Genomic DNA, 10,435 nt, shown 5'->3' on the forward strand with positions numbered 1-10,435 from the left:
CTGAAGGTGTGAGACAGGCCTCTACTATGACAATGTTTAAATCCAGGCTCAAAACTGTTCTGTTTAGCTGTGCATATGACTGAAAGGTTTTTATTCTGCACTTTTCTCCTTTAATGTAAATTTTATGGCGATTACTTATGTTTTGAATGGGTCTATTGTGATTTTAATGTCTTTCTTATTCTGTAAAGCACATTGAATTGTGCAATACAAATAAACTTGCCTTGCCTACTTTGGACATTGGAGATGTTTGGTCAATAGAGGGCGCCATTTCATAGTCTCTGAAACACTGTGATTTAACGTGATCAGTTTTGCTTGTTTGGTAAATATGGCTAAATAACAGTAATTTAAATATATGTTTCTATCAAACTAATAATAATTGTGTTTTAGCAGGTCATTTAGATCCATATACAGTCTTAGGTTAGAGCTAGAATGCCACCCAGAATGTAGGCGCTAACTCCATATAGAATATAGAATCTGCAAATCAGTCAGGCTTATAGCAATTTTTTTTATATATTGCTTCACTTTTCAATTCTGCATTTGAATAATTAACTGTTTGTACTGTTTGTACCGTCTGTATATCCACATAAACCCTACCGCTTGAAGTTCTTGCAGGCGGCTCGTTGGTCTAGGGGTATGATTCTCGCTTTGGGTGCGAGAGGTCCCGGGTTCAAATCCCGGACGAGCCCACTGTTTTCTTGTCAGAGTAGCTGTTGCTTTTTCCTACTGGATGCTTTAATGTAACTAGAAAATGCTTGAAATAAATGAGAAAATAAACTGGTAGGTGCAGTATTTTTCTTCAGATTCAGTGCTTGGTTGACCTCCAGAGGATTATATTGGTATTGCAAAATCCTAAATCTCCAATAAGATAAGATAAGATATGCCTTTATTAGTCCCACAGTGGGGAAATTCCAGTATTGCACCACACAGTTAAAGGACAGAAGGGAAATGGTACATGCAATAAAACAAGGTAATAGATAAATAGCTTAAAATAATTTAAAAAATAGACTGAAAAATAAACTAAAAATAGACTCTAATATAACATCTCAGTAAAGTGACTTGAGTACATAGGAATGGTATGGTTGGGTGCTTTGTTTGGAGTGTGCTGGTACAGGAGTGCAGCGTGTCACAGGCCGTCTCAGCATTAGCAGAGGGAGGAACATACTCAGCGATCACAATCACAGTGAGAACTCCCGGGCAGATAATATGGCCTCATGTTAACAGCCAGCAGCTCAATGTCTTTGTTACACAGTTGCACCTTCACTGTACAGTGTCCAGGTTTGCGCCACTTCTCATTCACAAACAGAGCCAAACCTCCTCCTTTCCTCTTGCCGCTCTCTGCCGTCCTGTCTGCGCGCAGAAGGTGAAAATTGTCCATAGCAACAGCTGAATCCGGGATTTGCGGGGTTAACCAGGACTCCGTGAAAAGCATGATGCTGCTGTCTCTGTATTCCCGCTACTTCGTCCGACTTGTTCGAAATAGACCGCACGTTTCCCGCGATGACAGAGGGGAGCACATGTCTGAAGCGTCTCTTCTTTTCCCGGAGTTTACGTCCCGCTCGTCTGCCCCTCCGCGTTCTCCGTAGCAGCTCCGCTGGGATGCCCTGTCGATCCTGCGGGAGCACGACAGACCCGCGTAGAGCCTTCATCTGCTCTCTGGAGTAAACAATGGGTGGTCGCGGTCCCACGCACATCGCGCCGGATTTGGCCAAATACAAACAGAAGAAAAACTTAAACTAAACAGAAACACCGCGTTTCTGAAAATACACACTATTTACAAAAAGTGCCAAACAAACAAAGAGGGTAAAGAGTAAAAAGCCCTTCACTTCATCCTCCAGCATCTGGACTCCCCAGGAACCTACGCCAGGATCCTGTTTGTGGACTTCAGCTCTGCGTTCAACACCATCCTCCCTGCTCTGCTCCAGGACAAGCTCGCTCAGCTCAATGTGCCTGACTCCACCTGCAGGTGGATCACTGATTTCCTGACGGACAGGAGACAGCGCGTACGGCTGGAGAAGAATGTCTCGGACACTCGGACTATCAGCACAGGATCTCCACAGGGCTGTGTACTTTCTCCCCTGCTCTTCTCCCTGTACACCAATTGCTGCACCTCCAGCCACGACTCTGTCAAACTGGTTAAGTTTGCGCATGACACCACCCTCATTGGACTCATCTCGGACGGCGATGAGTCTGCCTACAGGAGGGAGGTGGACCGGCTGGTGTCCTGGTGCAGCAGCAACATCCTGGAGCTTAACACCCAGAAGACAGTGGAGATGATCTTGGACTTCAGGAAAGTGACAGCCCCTCTGCCTCCCCTCACCCTCACAGACTCCCCCATCACCACTGTGGACTCTTTCCGCTTCCTGGGCACCTGCATCACCCAGGATCTCAAGTGGGAGCCGACCATCAGCTCCCTCATCAAGAAAGCCCATCACAGGATGTTCCACCTGCGGCAGCTGAGGAAACGTAAGCTGCTGGTCCAGATGATGGTGCAGTTTTACACGGCCATCATTGAGTCCATCCTCACCTCCTCCATCACTGTGTGGTTTGCTGGGGCCAGGGACAGACACAGACTGCAGCGCATTGTGCGCTCTGCTGAGAAGGTGATTGGCTGCAGCCTTCCATCTATACAGGACCTGTACGTCTCCAGGACTCGGGGGCGAGCAGGCCGTATAGCAGCTGACACTTCTCACCCTGGACATGGACTATTTGAGCCGCTTCCCTCTGGCAGGAGGCTACGGTCCACTGGGACCAGAACCTCTCATCATAAGAACAGTTTCTTCCCCTCTGCCGTTTGTCTCATGAACACTTTATAATATTTGCACAAACTGGACACTTTATAACACCGGTCACTTTAATAAGTCATGTTTGCACTGTTGTTCTGATGCTGCTGTTGTATATATTTTCTACCTTTAAGTATTTTATTAGATTTTTTTAAGCATATCTTTTTTAACCTTCTGCATGCCCTTATTTGTATTTGTATTTATTCAGTGTGTTTTATGTTTTATGTTGCACTTTATCACCAAAGTAAGTTCCTAGTTTGTGAACAGTGTTCACAGACGATGGCAATAAAAGGATTCTGATTCTGAGTGGAGCAGTCTCAGAAAGTGTCTCCCTCTAATGGATGTGTGCAGTACTGCTGTTTTCTCTCAGAGGTTTTTGTTCCGAGTCTGTGGGTTTCCTGTCAGTGTGGGCCTCACAGCACAGTAGTACACAGCAGAGTCTCCCACTGCAGCAGAGGACAGGAGCAGCTCCAGTCCACGTCTATTGTCTGAGACTTTAGCCGAGAGTCGTGTGTCTGACTGGACAGACGCTGCCGGCTTCGAAGAGTTCATTCCAGAGACATAGAAGAGAAACTGAGTAGCGTCTCCAGGATTCTGATGATAAAAGAAGAAATCGTCTCCTTCTGCTGTAGGTGCTGAGGTTTGATAGGACACAGACACCATGAAGCCTTCTGAGACAGACTGCTCCAGGCTGAGAGGAGAGAGGACATCACCGCTCACACCTGAAACACACAGGGCTCAATGAGGAACTAACATGGATATACACATCTACTGAATTTAATATTTAGCTCACTGTGAACATTTCAAATGTGTTCTAGGAAATTCAGCTTTAATAAAGACATTTTGAACTGCAAAACTAACAAACTAATAAAACACTTTCCCGGGTTAGCTGTTTTCTTAATAAGACCCAATAGAGACACAGGAATATTAAGTTCTATGCAGAAGACATAAGTCACCTACATATTTACAGTAAAGTGTGTAGTTGTGAGCCTTCAAAAATAAGTTAGTTTGTGTTCATCACAGCTGTAGAAATGATCAGAAAAGAATAAGACCTGTTAGAATGGAGACGAGCAGCAGAGGACAGAGGGACATGGCTCTGAGACGCTCCATGGATCTGAAGACTTTGTACTTGGATCCTCACAGACTGTGCTGTTACATGCAGCAGGTATCGAGTATCGGCTCTTCCTGATGTGTCATTGGGATCTTTGAGATGTGATTCACAACACCTCAATCATAGTTCTCGTTTTTACAACATTTAGAAAAAGCTTTTTAAATTGGACTAGGCCAGTTATCTGGTTTTCCTGTCTGCATGTAAACATAGAGGCTGATGCACTTGGAGGTCTATAAATGCATGAGATCAGACAGAATCTGTTTTTCCTTCAGTTTATGGACTGGAGTGTCCATTTGCAGCTCCACACATTTCTTTTTACAATCCCATATCAAATGAAGTTGGGACACTGTGTAAAACAAAACAAAAATACAGAACACAATGATTGGCCGTTTCTACAAAGACATGATATTTAATGTTCAAACTGATAAACTTTATTGTTTTTATGCAAATATTCACTCATTTTCAATTTGATGCCTGCAACATGTTCCAATAAAGCTGGGACAGGGGCAACAAAATAATAGGGAAGTTGAAGAATGCTTAAAATACACCTGTGTGGAACATTCCACAGGTGAACAGGTTAATTGGAAACAGATCAGTGTCATGATTGGGTATAAAAGGAGCATCCCTGAAGGGCTCAGTCATTCACAAGCAAGGATGGGATGAGCTTCACCACTTTGTAAATGTTGCTCCTGTGACCAGAGGTTCAGAGGACATGTGCGTCACTGAAGTCTGTTCATAGAAGAATAGACAGAGCATATGTGTTGAGCTGCTTTACTTCAGACAGAGGATTGATTCTTCCTCTGCAGTGCTCAGTCTACTCTCTAACAAAACTGTGTGACATTTGACATCTACTGGCCAATGAAGGAAATGCACTTTAACTCAAAAGAGATAATGGAACCACATGAATTGTTAAATGAAAATAAAATACTAAAATAAGAAAGTAAAATTTTGAGGGGTGTCTGTTTTTATACTTGGCATTTTTCTAGCCTCTACATGAAAAACTGTGAGAGTCCAACAGTCTAAGAACGACGTTTCTCAACGTACAGTTGCAAGGAATTTAGGGATTTCATCATCTACAGTCCATAATATCATCAAAAGATTCAGAGAATTTGGAATTCTCTGCACATAAGCGGCAAGGCCGAAAACCAACATTGAATGCCCATGACCTTTGATCCCTCCGGCGGTACTGTGTTAAAAAGAGACATGAATGTGTAAAGGATATTACCACATTGGCTCAGGAACACTTCAGGAAACCCTTGCCAGTTAACACAGGTCGTCAAATTTCCAAATGCAAATTAAAACTGTACCATGCAAACCGAAACCCATATATCAGCAATACCCAGAAACACCGCCTGCTTTTCTTGGCTCGAGCTCACCTGAGATGGACTGATCCAAAGTGGAAAAGTGAGCTGTGGTCCACATTTCAAATTGTTTTTGGACATCGTGGACGTTGTGTCCTGCAGGTCAAAGAGGAAAAGGACCATCTGGATTGTTATCACCTCAAGTTCAAAAGCATCTGTGATGGTCTGGGGGTGTGTTAGTGCCCATGGGTAACCTGCACATCTGTGAAGGCTCCATTTATGCTTAAAGGTACAGGTTTTGGAGCAACATATGCTGCCGTCCAAGCAGCGTCTTTTTCAGGGACGTCCCTGCTTATTTCAGCAAGACAATGCCAAGCCACATTCTGCACGTGTTACAACAGCGTGGCTTCATAGTAAGAGTGCAGGTAACAGACTGGCCTGCCTGCAGTCCAGACCTGTCTCCCACTGAAAATGTGTGGTCATTATGAAGCGCAAAATATGACAACAGAGACCCCGGACTGCTGAGCAACTTAAGTTCAGCAAGAATGGGAAAGGATTCCTCCTGCAAAGCTTCAACAGTTAGTGTTGATTGTTGTTAAAAGGAAAGCTGATGTAACAGCTTGTCCATTGGGACCAGAACCTCTCACCATAAGAACAGTTTCTTCCCCTCTGCTGTTCGTCTCATGAACACTTTATAATATCTGCACTAACCTGGACACTTAATAACACCGGTCACTTTAATAAGCCACTTTGCACTGTTGTTTTGATGCTGCTGTTGTATATATTTTCTCCCTTTAAGTATTTCATTTGATTTTTTAAGCATATCTTTTTAACTTTGTGCATGCCCTTATTTGTATTTGTATTTATTCAGTGTGTTTATGTTGCACTTTTTCACCGAAGCAAGTTCCTAGTTTGTGAACTGTGTTCACAGACTATGGCAATAAAAGTCTTCTGATTCTGATTCTGATTCACAGTGGTAAACATGCCCCTGTCCCAGCTTTATTGGAATGTGTTGCAGGCATCAAATTGAACATGAGTCAATATTTGCATAAAAACAATAAAATGTATCAGTTTGAACATTAAATATCATGTCTTTGTAGTTTATTCAGTTCAATATAGGTTGAAAAAGATTTGCAAATCATTGTATTTTTTTTTTTATTTTTTTTTTTTGCACAGCATCCCAACTTCATTGGAATTGGGGTTGTATTTTAATTAATATTTCAGTATTATACAAAATAGAACAAGATACAGAGAGGTAGAAGCAAACCAAGTGTAGCTGGTCTGAAATATGTGGCTCTGCGTATCTGTTCACCTTCCAAATGTATGTATCCACTGATTCCACTGTACGGCTGTTATGTCCCATATACATAGTTTTAAAATCAGACAATCCCAAACCCATGATAATAAATTATTACTAACACTAGTATCCAAACTAGATACTCATTTCAGCAAGTACTGATACTAAAAAAGTCACATTCACAGGACAGAATTGAACCTTGCCTAGCTTTAGAATGATCTTGAGATGTATCAGAAGTATAACACACATAGACTAGTAAATTCCCCTGGACCACTCTGGAACTGAGGGAATACACAGATATAAGGCCACATGTTAATATAAAAGAAAGTACTACAATTTAATGGTGAAAATCACATTCTACTGTCTAAATAAGGAGTGTTTTTATGATCATTGTGGTAGTCAGAATCAGTATTGAGTATTGAGTGGAGTTTGAAATTTTAGTGGGTATGTAAAAAGAGTTCCTGTAATGTTTGTAAATGTTTAACTCTCTTATGAAGCTCTGTAACATTGGCCTTAATAGTGACATAAGCGGACCTTATGAAAGCCTACAGGGCTCACAGCGGGAGCTTGTCTTCTCTTGCATCTGTACTTCTCCCTCTCCATGTTTTTAAGCTCTATATCACTGGCACCGGACAGCACTACACTCATTATTCCAATAAGCCTCTTAACAGCATCGCCCTGTCATTTATAATGTGCTGTTATGGGCCCATAAAGCTTCTTGAGTACATTTAATAGATCTCCATAGTAAGATCTATTTGAATAGCCACCTGAAAATGTACACTGCATGTACTATTAACTTACTTATTTATGTTTGTTTAATTAGCTCAAATATTTCATATAATGCAGTTTCAATGAATGTAAAATTGTGTTCACAACATAAGACATTTATTTAGCTACCAATTCATTCATAAAATAGTCTATATGAACATGCTCAGAAGGTTGACAGTTTGATCCCTGCACATATGTGCCCATACATAATGCCACTGCCTTGCATGACAGCACATGAAGCAAAACATGTGGCAGTAATCAGCTTAATTATTCATGCTAAAATGTGATTATTTTATTTTAAGCACACACAAAAGAAATGTCTACATTTTTCAATTTACATATATAACATATATGTATTATAATATTTATAATAACAAAAAGACACCGTCTGTGTAACCCCTCAGTCATCCAGGTCTGATCCATAGCAAAAAACAAAGTTTAATTCTGTCAACTGGACAAATCGTTGTAGGAATGAAGACGACCCTGGTTTGGTTCAGATCTTAGCCAGAGAAAGAAATGGTTTGAGAGGCGAGTTAAAGAAGCTATTTTTGTTATCAAAGACAATCCTTTGTTAAACGGGAATGGGAGTCTGAGGCATCATCTCTCACAGATCTATGATTCCCTCCACAGACCCAAAGCAAACAAAAAGAAACAAAAGAGGACAACAGGAGGGTTATTAAAGGTTGAATAGGGTCGTTAAGGCTGAAACTGGAGACAATAGCTGTTTACAGTTTCAGTGTAGTTAACCCCTCCCTGCAGATAGATATAAGGCAGTGTCCACCAGCAATCTGACCAGAACTGAAGAAGCGGCTTGGACCTACAACGATTTGTCCAGTTGACAGATTTAAACCTAATCTTTTGCTAACAAAAGGCACTTTTTGCTCAAAAGGGAGTGAGACAATGTAAAAATACTCTCACCCTAATTAACTATTCACAACTAAATGTGAATGTCATCCTACCATTCCAACAATTACATAACCTTTGGTTAACTTTTTAACAAAAAATATACAGCTACTACTTTGTTATTATTTCATATCTACTGAACAGCATATACAAAACACACAACATATCGGGCTCTCCTGCCTTATATCATATCATCTTCATCATCATTTTGATTTGAACTGTTGAATGGAAGAGCACTGCTTGAGCATTTATTCTTCTTTCTGTTTTAGAAATTCAAAAAACTGAACTAAACATGTTTGAGTGCACCCTCTCACCCCATAACACCTCTTTAACCACATTTAAGTAAGTATCCACGTGCTTAGCTGGCACCTTTCACTTTCTCAAGCAGCACTTAATTTTCCACAGAGATGACATATTAAATCTTGAGCTGTGGTGGCCCTGTCATACGCCCGGTGCTAACGCTACTACACTGTAAATATATGCTGCTGACTGAACTGTATTAGAGGCCCCTGATTGGCTGCAATGTGGGCCCCCAAGTTTAACCCACCCTCCTCCCTTACAGAGATCTACCAAAGCATATTCCGCTATCGACGTGTCAGAGCAAAGCTATTAAAACGGCTTTACTTTTGGCTAAGTATCACGAGAATAAGCACAAGATTGAGTGAAATCCCCCATAGCAGCAGCGGTAGCAGGGATTTGGGCACAAACTGTCTGCTGAAGGGCCACTCCGAGGTGTCAGGAAGCTGGGGTTAGGCAACGAGGAGTTTTTTAAGAAATCTTAAGATATGTTTAAACAGAGCTGAGAAGGCAAGAAGTGGAGCAGGGAGGAGGTAGGCTAACTTTTATAAACATATTGTACAGTATGGACAGTGTATAAGAATAGCTAGGGCAACCTAGAAATGTAGACATGAATGAATACTTTTATCTGTCAGTGGAATGTGATCAACTAAAGAAGTTTAAATATTAAAGATGCACTATGTAAGTTTTCTGGCAGAGGGTTTGCCACCAGCTTGTCTCCATGAAGATGCTTTTCATTTCCCTAGAATGTTCATTCAGTTACAAGTGTATGTGTTTGTTTTTTTTATTCTTACTGTGCAGTGTCGCATTTCCATAGATCTGACCTGTAACTTGGCCTGGTGGTGTTACTCGTTTGTATTCACGCTGCATGCAGATACATATACATATTTATAAGCCAGGCAAAGTAATCATATCTCTATGGAGACAAGAAGGTGGTGGACTCTCTTAAAAAGTCACATAGTATACCTTTAAATCTGAAGTTTTGGGAAAAAATGTGAAATTACAAAAAGTGACTATAAAAAGGAAATTATTGATATTATTCTTCATTATACAATCTACACAACAACAACATTACGTTTTTTTTTCATTTTCGATATATTTCCCACGTGCACCGTCAGCTCCTTCTTCGCACAGCTCTATAGACACATATTATTTGACCCCACAGCCCTCTGCCCTCTGCTGTGTTACCTGTTTTGTTGTTTTATGTTGTGTGTGCAGGTCTATAATCCATGTGAGTGCACAGAGGACACTTTTGACAGAAGCAGAGCAGACGTCCTAAGGAGAGGCCGTATCTGCGAGCCTGCGGATAACCGGATTATAGCAGCCATTTTGGACCGCTGTCACTTCCTCCGTCTTCTCCTGAGAGTTCAGACGATGCCCTTTCACTTAAGTACAAAAAGAGTTCACGCTTTGGACAAAACAAGGGAGAACAAATAACAGTGTTTGGTAAAAGATGTTTTATAGATGAGACAATAGAGAAACTTGAAGAGCAGTGTGCAGCCATAGTGCATCACATAGGGCCCTTCTCCAGCTCTAAGCCGGATTCTGGTCTGGAGGTAACTTTTCACATCAAGTACTACCTAAGATCAAATTTGGCTTTCCAGGTACCACCAGATCTAAACCTATATACCAGGCATACATTAGGCATAAACACGTACTACAATGAGTTTAAACCATAAATACAGTAGGTAAATAATCAATAGGCTTGTCTTTAAAGGTCCTATATTACACAAAATTTACTGTTTACCTCCTCAAAAACATACATGAAGTTGTGTTTTGTTTCATTCACATGTCTGAGTATCGATTTATTATTAGTCTGTCTACATCTCCAAAGCTCAAAATGCTCTGTCCCACCTTGTGATGTCATGTAGAGGTATTTTTCAAGTCAGCAGCTACCTTTCAACTTTTGTTCAGTAGAGAATGGCAATTCCAGGGTTGAAATTATCTATCACGCCACCTCCTCATGCGTCAATAAAGA

At 41.1% G+C, this 10,435-nt stretch overlaps 1 non-coding gene across 1 annotated transcript; it reads left to right on the forward strand.

The window, feature by feature from the left end:
- Positions 1-614: 614 nt before the first annotated feature.
- trnap-ugg (transfer RNA proline (anticodon UGG)) lies at positions 615-686 on the forward strand. Its single transcript has one exon. It is a non-coding gene; the product is annotated as a tRNA-Pro (tRNA).
- Positions 687-10,435: the final 9,749 nt, after the last annotated feature.

This window comes from Periophthalmus magnuspinnatus, chromosome 17, assembly GCF_009829125.3.
Source record: "Periophthalmus magnuspinnatus isolate fPerMag1 chromosome 17, fPerMag1.2.pri, whole genome shotgun sequence".
In the NCBI taxonomy this organism is placed as follows: Eukaryota; Metazoa; Chordata; class Actinopteri; order Gobiiformes; family Gobiidae; genus Periophthalmus; species Periophthalmus magnuspinnatus.